The sequence below is a fragment of the Anser brachyrhynchus genome (assembly GCF_964034855.1).
Source record: "Anser brachyrhynchus genome assembly, chromosome: 2".
NCBI classification, from domain to species: Eukaryota; Metazoa; Chordata; class Aves; order Anseriformes; family Anatidae; genus Anser; species Anser brachyrhynchus.
In genome coordinates this window covers 17,011,973-17,029,601 of record NC_137695.1, presented here as the reverse complement: position 1 = coordinate 17,029,601, position 17,629 = coordinate 17,011,973, and the positions used below count along the sequence as shown (strand labels likewise).

Genomic DNA, 17,629 nt, shown 5'->3' with positions numbered 1-17,629 from the left:
CGGACCCCCCTTTCTTTACAGAACTACACAGCGTGTACCGGGCACAGGATGACTTACGCAAGCAGGGACAATTATTTGCTCCCAATTCAGAAGGAAATTTCCTCTGGTGCCATCTCAAAGGGCTCCTCCTGTCACTGCCACTCTGTGTGGTCTGGCACACTGACTGCTGGCCTGCATCTCCTCCAAAGCTGCTCCTGGGCTTCCTGAGTCCCTCTTTTGCACACAATATGCACACAGAGTCCTGAAACCCAGTGTCACCGGTCCCCTGCAAGTGCAGGATGGGTGGCAGGTACGTGCTCTCAGCCGCAGGACGGTTCCTGCCCAGGCCGTGCTCCCTGCCCGCTGCCTGGCTGGTGTCCTGCTGTTTGAGCTACTGATCCCAGAGCTTACATAAAGAAACACAATTGTTTTTACACAGATCCTGAGGGAGAGGCTGGCAATTTCAGCGTAATTTAATCTAAACCAGGATAATACAGTAAATATTGCTGTGTTTGCATAAGATGTAGTGTGAGTAAAGCAGCAGCTTCTAAGGAACGAAGCACTTGTGTAACTCACGAGGATGGAAAATATTGAAAAGTTACAAAGTTTTGTAGTTTGGCCACCTTCACAGAAAGAAAAAAAAATATCGCAGAGACTGGGGAATCTGTTTAATCCTTTCTAACAGTTTAATCCCCAAATCCTTACCCATATCCCTGGCCTGTGCTCCTGTGTGAGTGATGTTAAGCAGGAGGATCTGGCCCTGTGCTCTCAGCTAAGCGTGGAGTCAGCGCGGTATAAAATCAGTAGCAGATCATCACCGCTATCTCCAAGAGATATCTCTGGGACTGAGGAGCTCAGTCTGGTGGCCGGATCAAAAAGATCAAGGAATGATGTGATTACAAAGCATAAGTACCTCCACGGGCAGAAATCCTGGGCACGGCAGAGCTCTTTAATCTAGGGGAGAAAAGCATAACAAGAACCGATGGCTGGGACTTAACTCCAGGCAACTTCAACTGAGAAACGAGTTATGAACTTTTAATCAGTGAAAGGAGATTAACGACCAGAATTAAAAAGCAGGAAAAATGGTGGCTTCTCTGGCGCTTGATGTCTCCTGACAGAGACCAGATGCCTTTCTGGGTCTGCGATGGTGGAAGGCACCTCCCAGGGCTCTGCCAGGGGGGAAATCCTACAGTTGGGTATCAGCAAGGGCAACTTGCTCACCCTCTGGCTGGACCAGGCTCAGGTTTTACCCTGCTCCAGAGTGGCTTGCCATCCCTCTCTGGATGAGACAGCTTGCTGCCACCAGTGCTGCTCCACAGCTGGTTGCTGCAGCCCCAATACCTGCCCCATGTCCTGCCTCCATAGGGCAGGGTCTAGTGCCACCCCACAGGGACCAGCCCGTCACGTCGCCCCTTGCTGCTCTCCGTATCCCCTCTACCCGACATCCATATGGAGAGGGAGAGCCAGACAATTGTGCTAACGTTAATGGGGTCCCAAGGTCTCCTCTGGGGAGCAGGGCAGAGGCCATCCCAGACCTTTAACAGCTTGAAGGGGGGGAGTCTTAACAGCCCCAAGGTTCAGCATTTTTGTCTAACTTGCATGGCGAGGGGAAGTATCCTTCATGCTTCAGATCTCAGACATTGTAATTGAATTTCCAAGGTTATTAGATAATGGGTTGAGTGTGTTTTTACTACAAGAGCCTTGAAATTGAACCTGATCTTTTTTTTTTCTTTTTTTTTTTTCTGGGTATCAGTGCCTTGTTGAAAATTTAGACTACGAATGCCGAGGGGTGTGCCACCATGTGGCTCTCAAAGGATAGTATTTGAAAATCACATTTGGCCCTCGGTGAGAAAAGATGATCCAGAGGACTCTTCTGGCCTGATGTCTGTGAATCCTTTAACAGCTTCTGAGACACCCTGCGTGTTTGCTTATGCCCCTCCTGGAGCAGCAGTAGGCAGGGGCTGCTGTTCCTGTGTGTTGTCCCCGTCTGCTTGGCACCTGCCCCGTTCTCCTGCCGCAGGTGCTGGTTCCTGCTCGGCTGGACCACGTCCTGGCTCCCTCCAGCTGAGATCTTCTGGGCCAGTGCAACCGCGGCTGCTGCAGACTATCTCAGGGAAATTACTTCACATTTATGCCAGATTCATTTCTCCCTCAAGGTTGCAGGACACTTTCTGTCCTGAAATCCTTCTTTCCACTCGCTGATCTTTTTTTTTTTTTTTTAACAGTTCTGGGCTGATCTCATCCGTGTTGGTCTCTGCTAGAGGAGTAATCTTCACGGAAACTTTGAACAAAATCCCTTCAGCCTCTTTTGAATTGTGGGGGAGTGCTAAAATACTTTTGTAATTGTTAAAAGGATAATCAGTTATTTTGGCAATGCTGTGAGAAAATAGATGATGTTGAAGGGTTAGCAGTAAGATAATCCTTTTCGGGGTCTTGTACTTTGCATGGCTGAAGGAATTAAAATATAACTATATGAGTTCTACCATGGTCTGGGATCTGCTTGAAGTTTTATTAAAAAAAAAAAAAAAAAAGAAATTAAACTTGTAGGCAACCCTGCTGGATAGTTTTAATGGATTTTACATAAGACAGAAGCCCTACAGTGGCTATTTGGATCACTTTCATGAAGGAGTTGGTAAAAGGAATAACAATTAAACACATTTCTCCTTTAAAAAAATCCAAATCAACAAAATACTCTAAAACCCAAGTCTCAGTCTTACTCCCTTTGTTGCTTAACATTAGACTATAAGAAAATCCATGTGAAAGAAAAAAAAAAGATTTTATGTGTGAGGTTGTCAGCAAGACTGTCTAATTTTCTGCACCGATCTGGATAGTCTGTACTGGTATTGAAAGTTAATCAGACCCCTTTGTAAACACTCTGCCCTTGCACTAGCCAATAATGGTCCCAAGGAACATAAAACCAGTCCCATTCACCCACAGATGATTTCGCTCTTTAGAACTGCAAAACTATAGCGTAGGCAAACAGGAAAAGAATCAGAATGTTTGTACCATAATTGAACTCCACACTTAAAATAACAAAGAAAGCAAAGTCCAAAATGTGATGCTGTTGCAGCATATGTCATAGCAAGAGTCCTCATGGCAGTTCCAGTTTTATTGGTGAAATGCATCATGGCTAATTGTTTGTTGGAAGCACTATTATCTAGAGCTTAAAATGTGCTGGTGATGCCTTTGTGTCAGCATTTTCTGACTTTTAGCAATTTCGTTGTGCTGTTTAAAGTTGGCAATATTTTGTATTTAAGTTCCACTACTATGAGTTTTGCTTGTGTTTTACCAAAGAGCATTATAACACAGACCCTCAGGGGAAATTCCATTCCCCTTATTAAAAAATTGTGGCTATTTTATTTTCCTTATCTCTGCCATCCATTTCCTTTTGTTTCTCAATGCATTGCTGCAAATCACAAAGACATTTCCTTGTCTGCTTTACTTTGGACCCCTTTAATGAAAGCTCCTACATAATCAAAGTCACAGTATTCATTTGATGAAGTGAACTGGTTTTGCTGAAGGGTCACAGTTGGATATTTAGTATTTCAGAAAAGCAAAAGATCTAAAGGCAGGAGAAATGGACAGTTTTTACAAGATATCAGATAAACATGCAGTAACAGAATGAAATTCAGCTCTTACAAAGCAGAACAGCTCCGTGTGATCTGTCTTAACTACAACCAGGTGATCGGAGCCAGCCTCCCTGCAGAAAAGTGAGCCTTGCTTCCTTTGCCTCATTAGTCTGTTTTCTGTGGCATGATGTCATGGCCAGGAGGTACTTTGTACTCACCGACACGGGGCTACAAGAAGAGCTGTAACATAAGAGACAGGAAAACACGAGAGCAAAAACTTTTCCCTATTCACTTGCTTCTAGATACTACTCAGGCAGCAGAAGATCAGACTTTCTGACCCTGAGAAATCGTGGTCATTGCCCTTTTGCTTTCATCAGAAATGAAAAGCCAAATACATGAATTTGAATAGCCAAAGTTTCTCAAGAAATATAATGTTCTGTTAAATGTCTGTGTAAAATACATATAAATATACATATATATATATATCTTTTTTGACATTGCAATACAAAATATTTTGACATTCTTCGCTGAAAATCTGTGTATAGATGTGTCCCCTTAAGTCCTTGCTGCTGCTGCTGGGACCATCCATTCAGGTTCTTCACGTCCCCAGCTCCTGTCTGAGGGCCAGGCTCCTTGCCAGGGCACATGTCCCCCTGTGAGCCATGACCAAATGGCTGCCAGAATGCACCAGTGTCCCCTCAGAGGAGCCTTGGAAAAGAGCTTCCAGGAAGGGGCCTCATCTACATTGGTGTAAAGCAGACTCAAAGCACACATCCCATTGCAGGCTCATCAAGATGAAAAGTCTTATTCTGAGCAAGCTAGGTATGAAATGTTTCACTTTATTTCCCGTATAAAATCAATAGAAAAGGACTTTCCAGAACCACTTTTTTGGTTCTAGGATCTAGGCTGTTGTAAGGGGGCACAGCCTAGGGCACCTGGTCTCAAGAGAAGGGAGTTCAGGGAGTAGGAAATAATCAGTGCAGCTGCTGGCATCAGGCTTAGACTTTCTCATGAAGACTGTGGTGTATTTTTAGGCAGAATTAAGCATTCACGGTGGGATTCAGCTCACCTTAAAGTAGATACTTCTTGCCTACTGAACTGAAAAATACACAGAGCTCCCTGAACTCAATTTAGTATTTGAACACCGACACCTAGACCCATTATAGGTAACAGGAGTTTTTCCATGTGGCCTCCAACTGTATCTCTGGAAGCATGCAGATCTCCAAATCTCCATCTCAGATGTCCATCATGATACATCCCAGTCAGATACCTCCCCAATATCCTAGAGCATCTCCTTTGGCACTAGCTAGTCTTATTTAGACAATTGAATCAAACTCTGTTGGACACATTGATTGGGAGTCTGTCGACTATAAAGAGAGTTGAGATACCTGGTGTTCAGATGCACACTTTAAATTTAATGCCTGCATGAGAGTGGCTTAATCCTATACCGAACCCCAGGATGACTGTATCAGGAAAAATGTCTGTATCATCAGTGATCCCAGCCACTGCAAGAAGAGTGCACGGAAACAGAGGCTTCCTGGGTGACTTGAATCCAACACTGCCACTCTACCTAAAGCAACAAACAGCTTGTAGATTTTGCTTATTTTTTGTCCTACAAACTACATCTGATTCTACTGTTCTTTTCTCACAAATTAACCATACGAGGGTTGTAGTTAAGGTTTGAACCTCACGGAATTCCTGCTGGCTTAATCAGTCCCCTGTTCACCATGCCATGTCCTTCAAAATGCACATACAGGTTTGCGAGAGAGATACATCTAACATGAAATGAATTACAAGCAGAAGCCAAATTCTCAAAAAATAGGTGGTTCCTTTGAAACATACCTTTATGTCTTCATCATTCTTGCCATAATTTCCAAAGTTTGAACTTCTCAAAATTTGCCATGACTAACTTATATTTACAGTAATCAGCGTATAAGTCACGAAACTGCAATTTTCTCCTCCAAGACAGATGTAAGCAGTGAATGAGCTGCTAACATCTCATTACACGCAACGATGTCATTATGTGGAAAATAACACAACGGGGATGCCCGAAGCAAGATTTTTAGCCACTGAGATCTGAGAACTTGGTCATAAAATACTGACTCAAATTGAAGTAGTCAGGATGAAATTCAGTGCCTTAATACCAGCAACTCATACCCTACTATGTTGCATGGGCTTGTCATTCTCCTTGTTTCTTTAACATAGTTAAATTATGTTGAGGTAATGGGAGTGGCATGTTTGGGAACTTCAGACCTATTTTAATTCAATTGTAACATTGGCAAACCCTTACATTTTTACAGATCCTCCAGTAACAGGCTACAAAACCCCATAGGAGTGTGCTAAACCTTGTAGCACCTGACTGAGATGAAAATATATTCAGAAAGGTACTTAGTGAAAGGTCTTGTTCTTTTCTGGAACGGCTCTAGCTTTGGCACACACTGAGGTTCTCCCTTGATAAACCTATGATACTGGAAATTCTGCTAATCTTAGACATAAATCTGAGCAAAATTAGATACACTACATCAACTGGAGTGTCCTTCTGCTCTGTAGATGAAGAAATGAAAAGTAACAATGTTAGATGTACCCAAGGCTATCTATTGTGTAACAATGCAAGGACGTGAGCCTAGGTTTCCATGGAAAAGCACTCCAGTTGCGGGAACATCTGTCTTCTCTCTATTATTTTATCTTTGCTCTCCATAGGCTTCATGTGAGGCAGAAGATGTGGATGTCTGGGGTGCCTGAGGGGGCAGCTGAGGGGCAGCTTAGGGGAGTAAAATCCACAACCCAATTTAAATCCCGTGGGGTGTAACACAAACCTCTCATCTCCAAGCTGCTCCTTATTCTTAGGCTGTCTTGCTTTCTCCAGGGAGGAAGAGCTACTGTAGTCCTCGGACCGAGGCCAGCACTCGAGTTGTTCCAGCAGCCACTGCCTAAGCAAAATAAAGCGCAGCACCAAGGGAACAAGAGCGCCAGACTTGCTGCAATACAACCCCTGGGGTGAGTACGGCTTGGGACACTGCTCCGTGCTGTGTGGTAGCAGAGGTCTGTGTAGCTGTGGGGAGGGATGTCTTCTGCTTTCTGGAGAAGCCTCTCTGAGCATGCACTGGTGCTCCTGAAGGGTGGCTGTTCCCTGTCCCAACAGCGAGGACCGCCACAGCAGCCAGCAGCCCTCCTGGGACCTCCGCCAGTGAGCAGAAGAGGAATATTTACTGCTCCTCATTATGAAGGGTTCAGGCAGGGGATGAGTGGAGAATATATGGCCCCTCTAAGCTTATTCCCACTGCTGTTTGGGCAGAGAGACAATGGACAGGCTGGGAGCTGCCTTTCCCTCACGGCCCGGCAGGGCTGGGGTTCGGGGGCACATGGCTGGCCTTCAGAAAGGTCCCACCACCTTGCCCAAGGTGTTGGCCTGCAGCCTTGGAGGCCACCACACAGCCCTGGCTCTCCATGGCTTGCTGTCCTCATCCCACCATGGGTGCAAAGGCCCACAGATGGTTAAAATGCAGCCCCATTTTCCACCAGTGCTCCCTGTTTTTGAGGGCAGGCAGGGGACAGGCAGGCCTTCAGCCCCCTCCCCACACACCTCTCCCTCACGCCCACACAAAAATCATTGTTGCTGAGGGAGAAATCACCAAGATCTCTCACCACTGAGGAAAGCGCACGTACAAAAAGAAGCCTAAATTCACAGAGTAATCAGAATTACTTTTCAAAACAGTATCTGGTTACCAGCTAAAACAAACAGCATGGTTGCCGCCCGGGGAACTGCAAGGCGGCGCAGAGGGGCAGATCGCAGAAGATTAAATACTCGGCTGAAAAAAAAGAGAAGGAAAAGGGCTCTTTCTACAAAAGGCTGCCTCAGCTGGAAATTAAAGGGAGCGAAGCGAGAAAAGGAGGATTATCCCCCTCCCTTTCCCCCCGTGTGGCAATTAATCTCGGGGGGAGAAGGGGAAGAAGCGCTGGCCGGGGCTGCGTGAGAGCTGCAGCGCCGTGGGCCGGGGCTGCCGCCATCCCGGCCGGCCTGCACTTTTGAACTGTGCCATTGAGTCAGGCCCTGCGGACCCACGGGGAGATGGAAACAGGATGACTGGACCTTTGAAGTTGCCAGGGTGTAATAGCGCGAGGAGACGAGAGAGCCTGGGCTCACAGTAACCCACTGTCTCTCATCAGCAGCAGCACATTAATTTGCCGTGTGAGGATCATGCGAAAGAAGCGACGGGGCGGCTTGTCAGGGAAAAAGCACCAGGGAGGAGGCCCCAGAGAGGAAGGGGAGGGTGGGAAGGGGAGTTTGGAGAAAATTGCTCAAAATTACAGTATTCAGCTTTTGCTGACAGTATATCAAAGCCCAACTTCTGCCTTTATGATATTTAAATCCCTGCCGCTTCCCCAGAAAAACAGCGTTGGCACAATAGAAACATTATGTGCTGGCGTGGGGACGGGGGGTGCTGCTGAAACAGGACTGGTTTCGGGTAGGGGTTGTGATGTGGACTTCGAGGGCCTGATGGCTCCACCACAGAGATGAACAAAGTGCCTGTTTGCAGCGACAATGTCCCGAGGAGGCACTTTGAATTTGTCTCATGTTACACAGCTTGAAACACACACTCACCACTGCCCCCAAGGATGTGGCTCAGTTGTTGCACAGGCTAGGAGAGCTGAAGATGCAACAGTAGTAAAATTAAACTGGAAGATAAATCATAACTGACAGTGCAGTAAGAGGATTAAAGACCCTGCCAAGGATTTATGTCTTCTTCCAGTTACAATGCTCTGGTCTCCCTTGTGGGATCTGTAGCCTCCTTATTGGTGGTGCCAAGCACACCTTTAACGTTGCCACCTTCTTTGTTGGCCAGAAGGGAACAGGAGGGGACACCAACCTGTCTCAGGGCAGAGCCTTGGGAGATGATATCAGGGAGTTAGGATGTCAGAAGTACATGAGATGCAGGACAGGGGAAGACCTGGGGGAGGGCAGGTCTCTTGAAAGGGTGTGCATCCATGGGAGACCTCATCTGACAGCCCCAAGCAGGTTTCACATGCAGCTGTGTATGGAAGAGACAGTATTGGAGCTCCTTGCTGGCTGTGTAATAGCCAAGTCCCACCAAAACCCCAAGCCAAGCAACTTGTCAGAGATATGCCTACAAATGGCAGAGCCGATGGGCTGAAGGAAAGGCTGCTCCTCCTGGCATGATCTTAATGTCAGGTTAAAGCCACCTGCATGAGGCTCAGTCCAACAGGATGGAACAAGTTAGCAGATATTAGCTGGTCAAAAAAAGTTATGTTCAAAGAAGCATGCAAACATCAATGCAGCTTCACAAGACCCCAGGAGGGAGGCAGACCTCTCCCATCTCTCCAGATGAGTAGAAGAGATACAGTGCTCTCCAAGCTGCCCTCAGGAGAGCAGAACTGAGCCCTGGATGGAGAACAGCTTGCACAGCATCAGCTGCCACCCCCCCAGCAAAGGGTTGAGCCCATGAAACCATCTATTACCTCTAAGGGACCATTTGCTGAGTAGCAATATCAAAGGCCGTTGTGTTCATAAACCCAGCCTGGTTCCTTATTAGAAGAACAACAGATCTGGCATCTGAGCTTTGTGTAGACTGACTTGCTTTTCCACCTTCAGGCTGCTCCGTCCTGCCCCTGCTGTCCCAGGTTGGTGACACCTTTCTTTCCCAGGATGTGGATAGAGGAGTAGGGAATGACGAGAAATTAGGCTGGAAGCCAAAAGCACTGCCCATTCAGAAATGTAAAAGCCTCCTGGAGGAAATTAAAGTTTCTTTCAATAGGAATGCCAGTGGGGTTACACTGGGGTTGCAAATGGTGATCTGAGGAAGCATGAGGAAATACAAAAGTATCCCAGCAAGACCACAGAAGGAGACCTTGCCCTCCCACCAACTTTCATTATCCCCTGTATCTTCGAGGGAGCTGCATTTCCATGAATGTCTTCCTTGGAAGAATAATCTTTTGCTTCTGAATCATCTCTGAAAGCAGAAGAAGACAGCAAAATGAGCTCCATTTTCTGTCACAACAGAGGGTGGGGAGTGCTCTTCAAGGCTACCAAAAAGGAGCAAGGTATTTCCAGGAGCCTTTCATTACAACCCAGCCAATAGCTCATAGCTGGAATATAGGCTAGTGAGGCTAACAACCCAGGGAGGTATCAGCTCGGGGCCTCACATGGGATATCTTTTGGAAAGACTATGGGTTTGTCTGGGGAAGCTCAGTAATGAGACACTATGCCACTTGGAGCAAACCTGGCAGTCTTACTAGAGGAAGGAAGGCTTTCATCCAACAATGTTGCCTTCTCTGTTCAAATCAGGAAAAATCAGAACAAAGATACGGGCAAATCTAATCCTCATGCAGGATGGGCAGAAAAGGGGCCTTTGTTCTGCATGGGTTCAGGGCAGCAGCCCATCTTCGGCAGTGAGACCTCCTGCTTGTACTCCCCCCGTACCCTGTGCTCCTGCAGCACATATGTGGACACCCAGAGAAGAGGGTAGGTACGGACCCAGCAAGCACCGACACAGGCTCTGAGTGCTCCCCTGGCATTCACTAATTCATAGCATAGGCACCTCTGAGTATGATATGGTGTTTTTATTATTTTTATTTTTAAAATAAAATTTTATTATTATTTTTAGTAGCCATTGCTAGATTTTTCTTCTCTAAATTTGCCTTTTTAACCCCTTGCAGCCTTTCAGCACACAGAGCTTCTCTTGGCAAGGGGACTCTCAGTTTCATTATGCTTTTTGGTTTGTCTGAGAAGATAAGACTGGTGCACAAATGGTAACATGTCCTAAGATGAGAAACATCAAATCTATTTTGCCATCGCTACAAGTTCTGCAGAAGTTAGGATTCACACCTCACAACGGATCCTCTGCCTTCCACACTTGGCTTCCCTATGGCAAGATTTTAAAATTTATTTGGGGTATTTTGTAAACCAAATTACTTCACAGGAAAAGGACAGAAGGTGGAAGAGGTGCTAAATTTTGCACTTGCATGTGGGCATGTACAATGGATTTCTGACAGCCTTTACCTTTGCAGTTTTCCTGCGCCCCAAGGCAGGATAGGGATTGGGCCGCAGTAGGGATTGGGCTGCATATTTATACACCCTAAAGCCAGCTTGAAAAGAGGGTGTGCAGAAAAGGGGGGTAGGAGTGTCAAATGTTTATTCCTCGGTTTCTTTCTGTACAGAGCAAGGAGAGAAGATCTTCCACAAAGCTGTTGTGCAGCTCAGAGTGCATGTAAGTACACACTGCGCTTGTTGGCTGGGAATTGCCCTAGAAGATCTAAGTATTGTTATGTGGTTTCTTCCCTTTCCAGGCATCTTTGTTCCCCAATTTCTGGCCAGGAACAGAACCTGGAGTGCCCAAGCACTGCGGTGAAGCCAGCTGTCATGACATTTCCAACCTAACCAGAATTGCAGGAAATCTCCCAAGAAAGCTTGTTTTTATAGGCTCCCAGAAGGCTTGCATATGTCAGATATGCTTATCCAGACCAAACCCAGCCTTCCTGAAATTCATTCCTCACTAACATTAATGCTTTTTTCCATGTCAATTTGAGCGGTGTGAGATTTTTGGCAATAAGGGAGTAGTAAAGATTTGTTTACAGCTGTTTTGGAATGGATGCTGGTTTGTTTATTGTAATTGATGCCAAAGAAATATTTCATAACAAGTAATATATTCCAACTTATTCATTTTTTTTTCAGCGATTTTAATTTACTGTAGGGCTTTCATCTCAACAATGTGTTGCTTAGCTGTGTCCAGCCACATAAAGCAAATGGAAGAGAGAAAAAGAGAAGACATTTCATAAGATGCTACCCCATTCTTCAGAATTTCAAAGGTAAAATCTCAGGCTGACGCATACCAGTTCAAAAACAAGGGAGGAGCGTTACATTGTCATATTTCTTTCTTTCTTTTTTTTTTTTTCATTTATCAAAGTTATATAGTGGTGAATCAATCACCTTTATATGGTGATTCAACCTAAAACCTTCTGTCAATTCTATCACGTCCTTAAATGAGCATTTTTAATCATGTTTCCAGTGCAAATATAAACTGCAAGAAACCTGAAGTGAGTTTTCGATGACCATTTACATATAGTCAGGTTCAAATATTTTCTCGTTTAAATTCAAGCAAGCAAACTTTGATTATCCAAATGTGAAAAGAAAAAAAAAAAAAAAGGAAAGAAATTTAAAAGGCTTTCAATGCCTGACATTAATTTTCTTTAATAAGTAAATATTAGCCAAGTATTTTTTGTAGGACTGTCTGGTGTAGGAGGTTAAATAAGTATTTAGCCCCCAGGTAAGATTCCTTGTGTAATGAAAAATAAAGCCACATGGTGCCTATTGCTAGGAAAAAAAAGGCACAATTTCTCCTCAAAAATAAGTTTGTTATGCATTCCTGTTTATGTGAAGATTTCTAGCATCAGCAAAGTTTATGTTCTCAGTAAAATATGAATAATTGGAAGATCTGCTGAGAGCTGCAGAACTCATCTCAGAAATGCAACTTTCTAGGCCTCATTGTCATTATCTGATCTAGAATGCAAGATATATCCTGCATCAGAAGATACAATCTACATTTCCCAGTGTGTTAATAACTTGACCCCCTCCAAAGGTCCTGCTGTGTGTATTGAAGCTGCCTATTAATTCCCTTGTGGACTGCTGGTTTTGGCATTTAATCTCCAGGAGGAATTTAAGAAGGTCAAAGCCCCCTTCTTTGAGGAATGCCATACAAGTAATAAAACAAAGTAGGTTTGCCCCCTCAAAGAGCTAGAAGTCTGGGAGCTGTGTTGACAAGAGACCTTTGGACTATTTATACCACTAATAGGAAGGGTGGAAAGCAGAGACATTGTTACTGTAGTTTAATAAGTATGAGAAGATAGTTAATATGCATGGAATTTCACACACACACACACACGTGACATTTGAGTCATATTAAACAGAGTGTAGAGTCCAAAGTCTCTTCTCACTGTAATCCTATTGACTGTTTTGGTCTCTGCATGGTGGCTAGAATTCACACTATGGTTGTTCTCTTGGAGTAAATAAGGTTAGGAAGTAATAAAAACTCAGCAAAGTTCTCATAGATGGATCTGCTCATGGTTGTAGGACATCAGCATGAAATGTCACTAAGCACAAAGACCAAATAGAGAAATCCCTGAAAGCTGTACTTGGCAACGCGAGCACAGTCCTAAATCCCAGCATCAAGCAGACCTTCCCCTGTTTTCAGAGGACTTCCAAGATAGCAGAATTAGAGCCTCTCCACTGCTCAGAGAAAATTAAAATAAAATAAAATAAAATAAAATAAAATAAAATAAAATAAAATAAAATAAAATAAAATAAAATAAAATAAAATAAAATAAAATAAAATAAAATAAAATAAAATAAAATAAAATAAAATAAATAAATATAATTTACGTAGTTCCTAATACAGAGGCTCCTTGTTTTGACCCCCACTGGGCACTCTGTGCTGTTATGTCACAACAGCCATGGATTTGTGGCCAAAACTTCCATCAGTCATTTCAAAGCATGCATCTGTTCTGTGACTGTGGGCACAGCTGAGGTTACTCCGTGTGCAGACAGGTTCTTCGTGCTAGTGGAGCACCCACCAACAATTTGCTCCTTGCAGAACAGGGCCTGCGATGGGTTGCCTAAGTTACGTGGTATTACCTCAGGTATCTCATTAGGTTACTGGTCTTCCTAGCTCAGCCTTCGAAGAAAAAAAGAGTAAATATGATGGTGGTGTTTGTTTATTTTTTTTTGTGTACCTGTCTGCCCCTTCAAGCCTGCTGGCCAATTTTGATTAATCTTTGCCAGTAGACGATTCAAGGGAACATGTTCTTGCAAGCTGATTTAAATTGCAGGGGGTACACAGAGCCTAGAAATCTCTCTTCAGAGTAAAATCTGCTACATAACCTCAACTCTGTTCAGCTCCAGGAATTACAAGGAAAGGCAATACTAAAAATGAAATTTCAGTTGGTTCTGCAGCTTGTGAAGCTAATTCTATAAACACTGGAGGCCGGGGAGAGATGTAATGAGCAGTCTGGTGAAAGTCTGCAAACCCTTCTCAAAAAACTTTAATGGCATTTCCCCATTATCCTGGAAAGGAAACACCATTCCAGCCCAATATTCATGGGAAACTGGTTGTCAAGCTGTGAATACCACAAATGCAAATAATTTTCTGTACATACAAAACCCCCGTGCATGGTCAGGAGTGGATGCTGCGGTCTGAGCTGGACCGTGCTCCCAAGGGTCATGGGTGACATCCCCAAACCTGGTGGGATACAGCTTTTTCACCCTGAAATCTCCGAGCAGCAGCGGACACGCCTGGGCTCTGTCTCTGCTCAGTGCCCTTCACAGTCCAGGTGTGGGCAGATAATGGCTTGGACTTCCCTTTTACTGCTGCTTTTATTTTATCTGTGCTGAGATACCATCAGCGGCAAGGCAAGTGTTGGGAGATTTCTTTGACAGTCCTCTCAGACATCTGATTACAAAAGGCCCTCGCTTATCCAACGCCTCTCTTAGCTGATTACTTCAAAGGGACTGACTCTCCCTTCTCTTACTTCTGCTGCCTGAACAGTTTCTTTTCCAGGGCTCCGTTTCTGGCCTTTTTTTTTTCCCCCCACAAAGTGTATCAGTGCCGTTGCCTGCCCAGGGCTGGATCTGAAGAGGAATCTGAGCTTCTGAACTGATAACCCTAAACCTGGGGACAACCTGATGGAATTTGAGGTTTTATGAACCTTTTGAATGATTTTTGTGTGTTCACAGGGTTCAAAAATTAGCTCGAGTTCATGAACCTTTCCCCTCCTCCTCCTGTCATTTGAAACTAGGGTTTTTTTCCAAGAGCAATTCGTTCCATTAAAAGCGTATTTTCCTAACTAAATGGGAGTTCTGTGCTACTGCATGTCCAGACAGGAGATGTTATGAATCATGAGATGGAAGAACAACTTTGGAAGGAAGAGCCCATCACCATGATTAGAAACCATGGATAAAATCCTGGCCCACTGAAGCCAGCAGAGTAATACTACTGACCTCTATGAGAAAAGGCTTTCACTTCTTTTTTTTCCATTGGAGTTTTTCTTCACTCCTCCTCATCATGGGATCTGTCTTTGTTTTCCTCCAGCCCACTCAAGGGCTTTTTTTTTTTTTTTTTTTTCTTCTTTCTTTTTAACAGCCTTTAGATTTATTTTATCCACAACTGTTTCTTAGACTGCTTCCCTTCTGTACAAATCTGGCTCCTGAAGCATCTGAGTTGAACTTTAAGCCGGCTGAGAACAAGACAAAATAAATTTGCCCCTGGAAACTTCATTCTTTCCACAGTTTTCTGTGGCTTTCACCACCATGCCAGCAGAAAAATAGATGCCTTACATATATTTTTTAAAGGAGCTCGATTTGCAGGGTAAGTTTCTCACAGCCAGAAGAAGCCAGCACAGCTACAAAGTGCAGTGCACAAGGATGACAGGAGGGCAGCATTAAGGATATATATATATATATATATTTGTACATTTATATTGGGCCAGCTCTGTATGTCAGTGAGAAACAGATCAGCACAAACCATGGGGGAAATTGCCCAGGGCCAGCAGGGGCCCTGAGCTTGGCACTGTGGGCACTGTCCCCAGTGCCTGAAACTCTGCTAATCTCAGATTTCTCCTGTGGATCTAACCAAGTGCAGGATTTCTCTCTTCTCTCTGTCGGCCAAGAGTTGAACCTCTTCTTTATCTTTCGGTAGAGCTGAGAAACCCTGGCCTCAGTGCTTAGCTGCACCACCAAAGCACATGAAGGCACAGTCCATGTCCTTGAGAGTTTAACAGCTCAGTTTCTCTGCTAACAGCTTAATTTACAGCTTGGTATTAACTTTGCCACGTTAGTACTGCCCACATTTAGTGTTTGGGATCTCAGTGACATCTCCTGTGCTGCAGGTCAGCTTCTGTGGCAGCTTACCGTAAAGATGTTTCAGAGAGGACTGATTTTGTAACCAGTACTTTGCTTCCAAAAAGTGATCCGATGTAAATGGCTGCTGCCTGTCATTCCTTGGGTGTGCTAAATCTTTGGAAATCCAACCGCTTTTAGCTGCTAGCCTGGAAAGCTGCTGGGCTGACAGCAAACGAGCCTGCCATGCTCTGTGCGTTCGGCACTAGGAAAGCAATCCCGGCAATTCCCCGATGCAGAGGGCGCCTCCAGCTCCGGGCAGCCCTTGGCATCCCCGTGGAGGTGTGCAGCACAGCCTCCAGGTCCTGCGCACCGCGTGCTACTGTACAGAGGGATGCTCGGAGCGGCGGAGCCCCGCCAGCAGGGCTCCTCGGTGATGGATGTGGTGTGCTCCAAAGCCCCTCTTCGCTTGGGCCTGTTTCAAGTCCCCGGGTTATCAGAGCGCTGCCATTATAAATGTAAACTGCAAATGGAACATCAAACAACAGCCCCGTCCTGCACAGCGTCACTGCCACGGCTCGGCTGGGGAGGAGCTGCCTGATCATTCCCAGCTCCCAAACTGCCAGGGAAGGGCTGGGGAGTGACCAGGATAAAGAGCAGCTTTGAGAGCAGCCTTAAACCCCTTCTTCTGGAGGGCTAAGGTTACATTTTCCTCCTACGCTCAGCTTTGTTGTATTAAGTATAATTCTCTTTACTTTTATGAAAACAGGTTAAGAAGAAGAATTGGAGATATTTGGATTAATGTACAAGAACAGGGGGATTAAGAGGCCCTGTCAATTAAGGTGATCCCTTTAAGGCTCTGCCCTTTCACCCTTGGAGCTTGGCTTTAATTCCTGCTCAGACTGATGTGACTAAACTCCTTCTAATCTGACAGCTGATACAGGTCAAAAGTTAAATGTGTCCAGGCAGAAGACAGCCTTCTCATGGTCCCCGTCCCCCGGGCTGTGGAGCGGGAGTCACGCTGACCCAGCAGCCCCAGGCACCCCACAACAGTGCCATAACAGCTGAAACACAAGGGGGCTCGGCCGTGACAGGCTTTTTCAGCACCTTCTGGTGCTGGCTCCTCGTGGGGATTCTTGCAAATCTGATCCTTCGTGGCTTGATCCTCACCACCCTATTTGATGCTCCGATCCCATCAGAGTACTGCAGGCACATAAAGCCTTGCTCCTCCCCACCCCAGGGTTTGTGCTGGCACCTGGGGAGGTATTTCAGCATTTTCTGTGTGCAGAGTGTCCAGTGCCATCTGTGAGCAGTGACCCTGACCCAGCTGCATGTGTTTGTGGACGGAGGGGGACCAGGCGTGCGCCACGTGAGCAGGCTGGGGGTCATCCCACCAAGCCCTGCAGTCAGAGGTGTGGCAGCCGCTTCTCCTGTGCAGTCAGAGCAGCTGAGGAGATGGCTCTGGGGATCATTCTCCCACCTTGTTTCCACACCCCTGCTGGCAGGAGGTATGTCTGCCAGTGTGAGCCTTGTGCTAACAGCTGGCGAGGCTGATGGGACTGCCTCAGTCCCCTTCGCTAGCTGCTGGGCATCCCGAGGCTGGTGAGCGGGATCCGCTTCTCACCACTGAGGCTTGCAAAGCTTTCCAAACCAAACCAGAACATGATGTTACTTAAAAGTGAATGTCGTATCCAAACGAGGGCACTGAAGATGGTTTAGGAGTTGTGAGATCTTCCAGCTTTTATAGCAAACTTCTATCCAAATCCAAATCCATATCTTGGAGGTACTGAGGTTGGTGCTGCCTGGTCAGGACTGAATGGACCACCTAAAATGAATGAACTTCTCAGCAGTGTTAACAAAGGCAACCTGAAAGCTGTGCTTTTCCCTGCAGACGATGCCACTGGGCTGGGCTCGGGCCCTTGCTGGATCAGTTTTCTCTGTATCATCTTGCACCTGCTCTGGTTCAGAAGAAGACTTTGAAGCCCAGAAAGACTGAGCAAGCAGCTCTCTTAGACCACACGACAGATACCATTCAGAGTATTTATGCTGAGAAAGCAGAACAGCCTTGCCCCATCTCAGATAATTAGAAGGTATGTCTGGATCAAAGCCATGTTAATGATTCTTTCTGTTTCTTCTGGCTGGGCACAGCAGCAGTGGGGACGAGGAGAGCAGGGAGGACACAAATAAGGGGGAATGGAGCCCAGCACCACAGGGTGACAGCCCAAACCCCTCCTCC

The 17,629-nt window shown here is 45.5% G+C and overlaps 1 long non-coding RNA gene across 3 annotated transcripts; it reads left to right on the top strand.

Annotated features, from left to right (window-relative positions):
* Window positions 1-6,254: 6,254 nt before the first annotated feature.
* LOC308189139 lies at window positions 6,255-17,623 on the top strand. 3 transcript variants are annotated; one of them, XR_013946041.1, is made up of 4 exons: window positions 6,255-6,545; window positions 10,725-10,774; window positions 11,239-11,372; window positions 17,285-17,623. It is a non-coding gene; the product is annotated as an uncharacterized lncRNA (long non-coding RNA). The 3 variants fall into 3 exon arrangements; XR_013946042.1 differs by lacking the exon at window positions 17,285-17,623 and adding an exon at window positions 14,436-14,724; XR_013946043.1 differs by lacking the exon at window positions 17,285-17,623 and adding an exon at window positions 12,634-14,095.
* The last annotated feature ends 6 nt before the right edge of the window (window positions 17,624-17,629 follow it).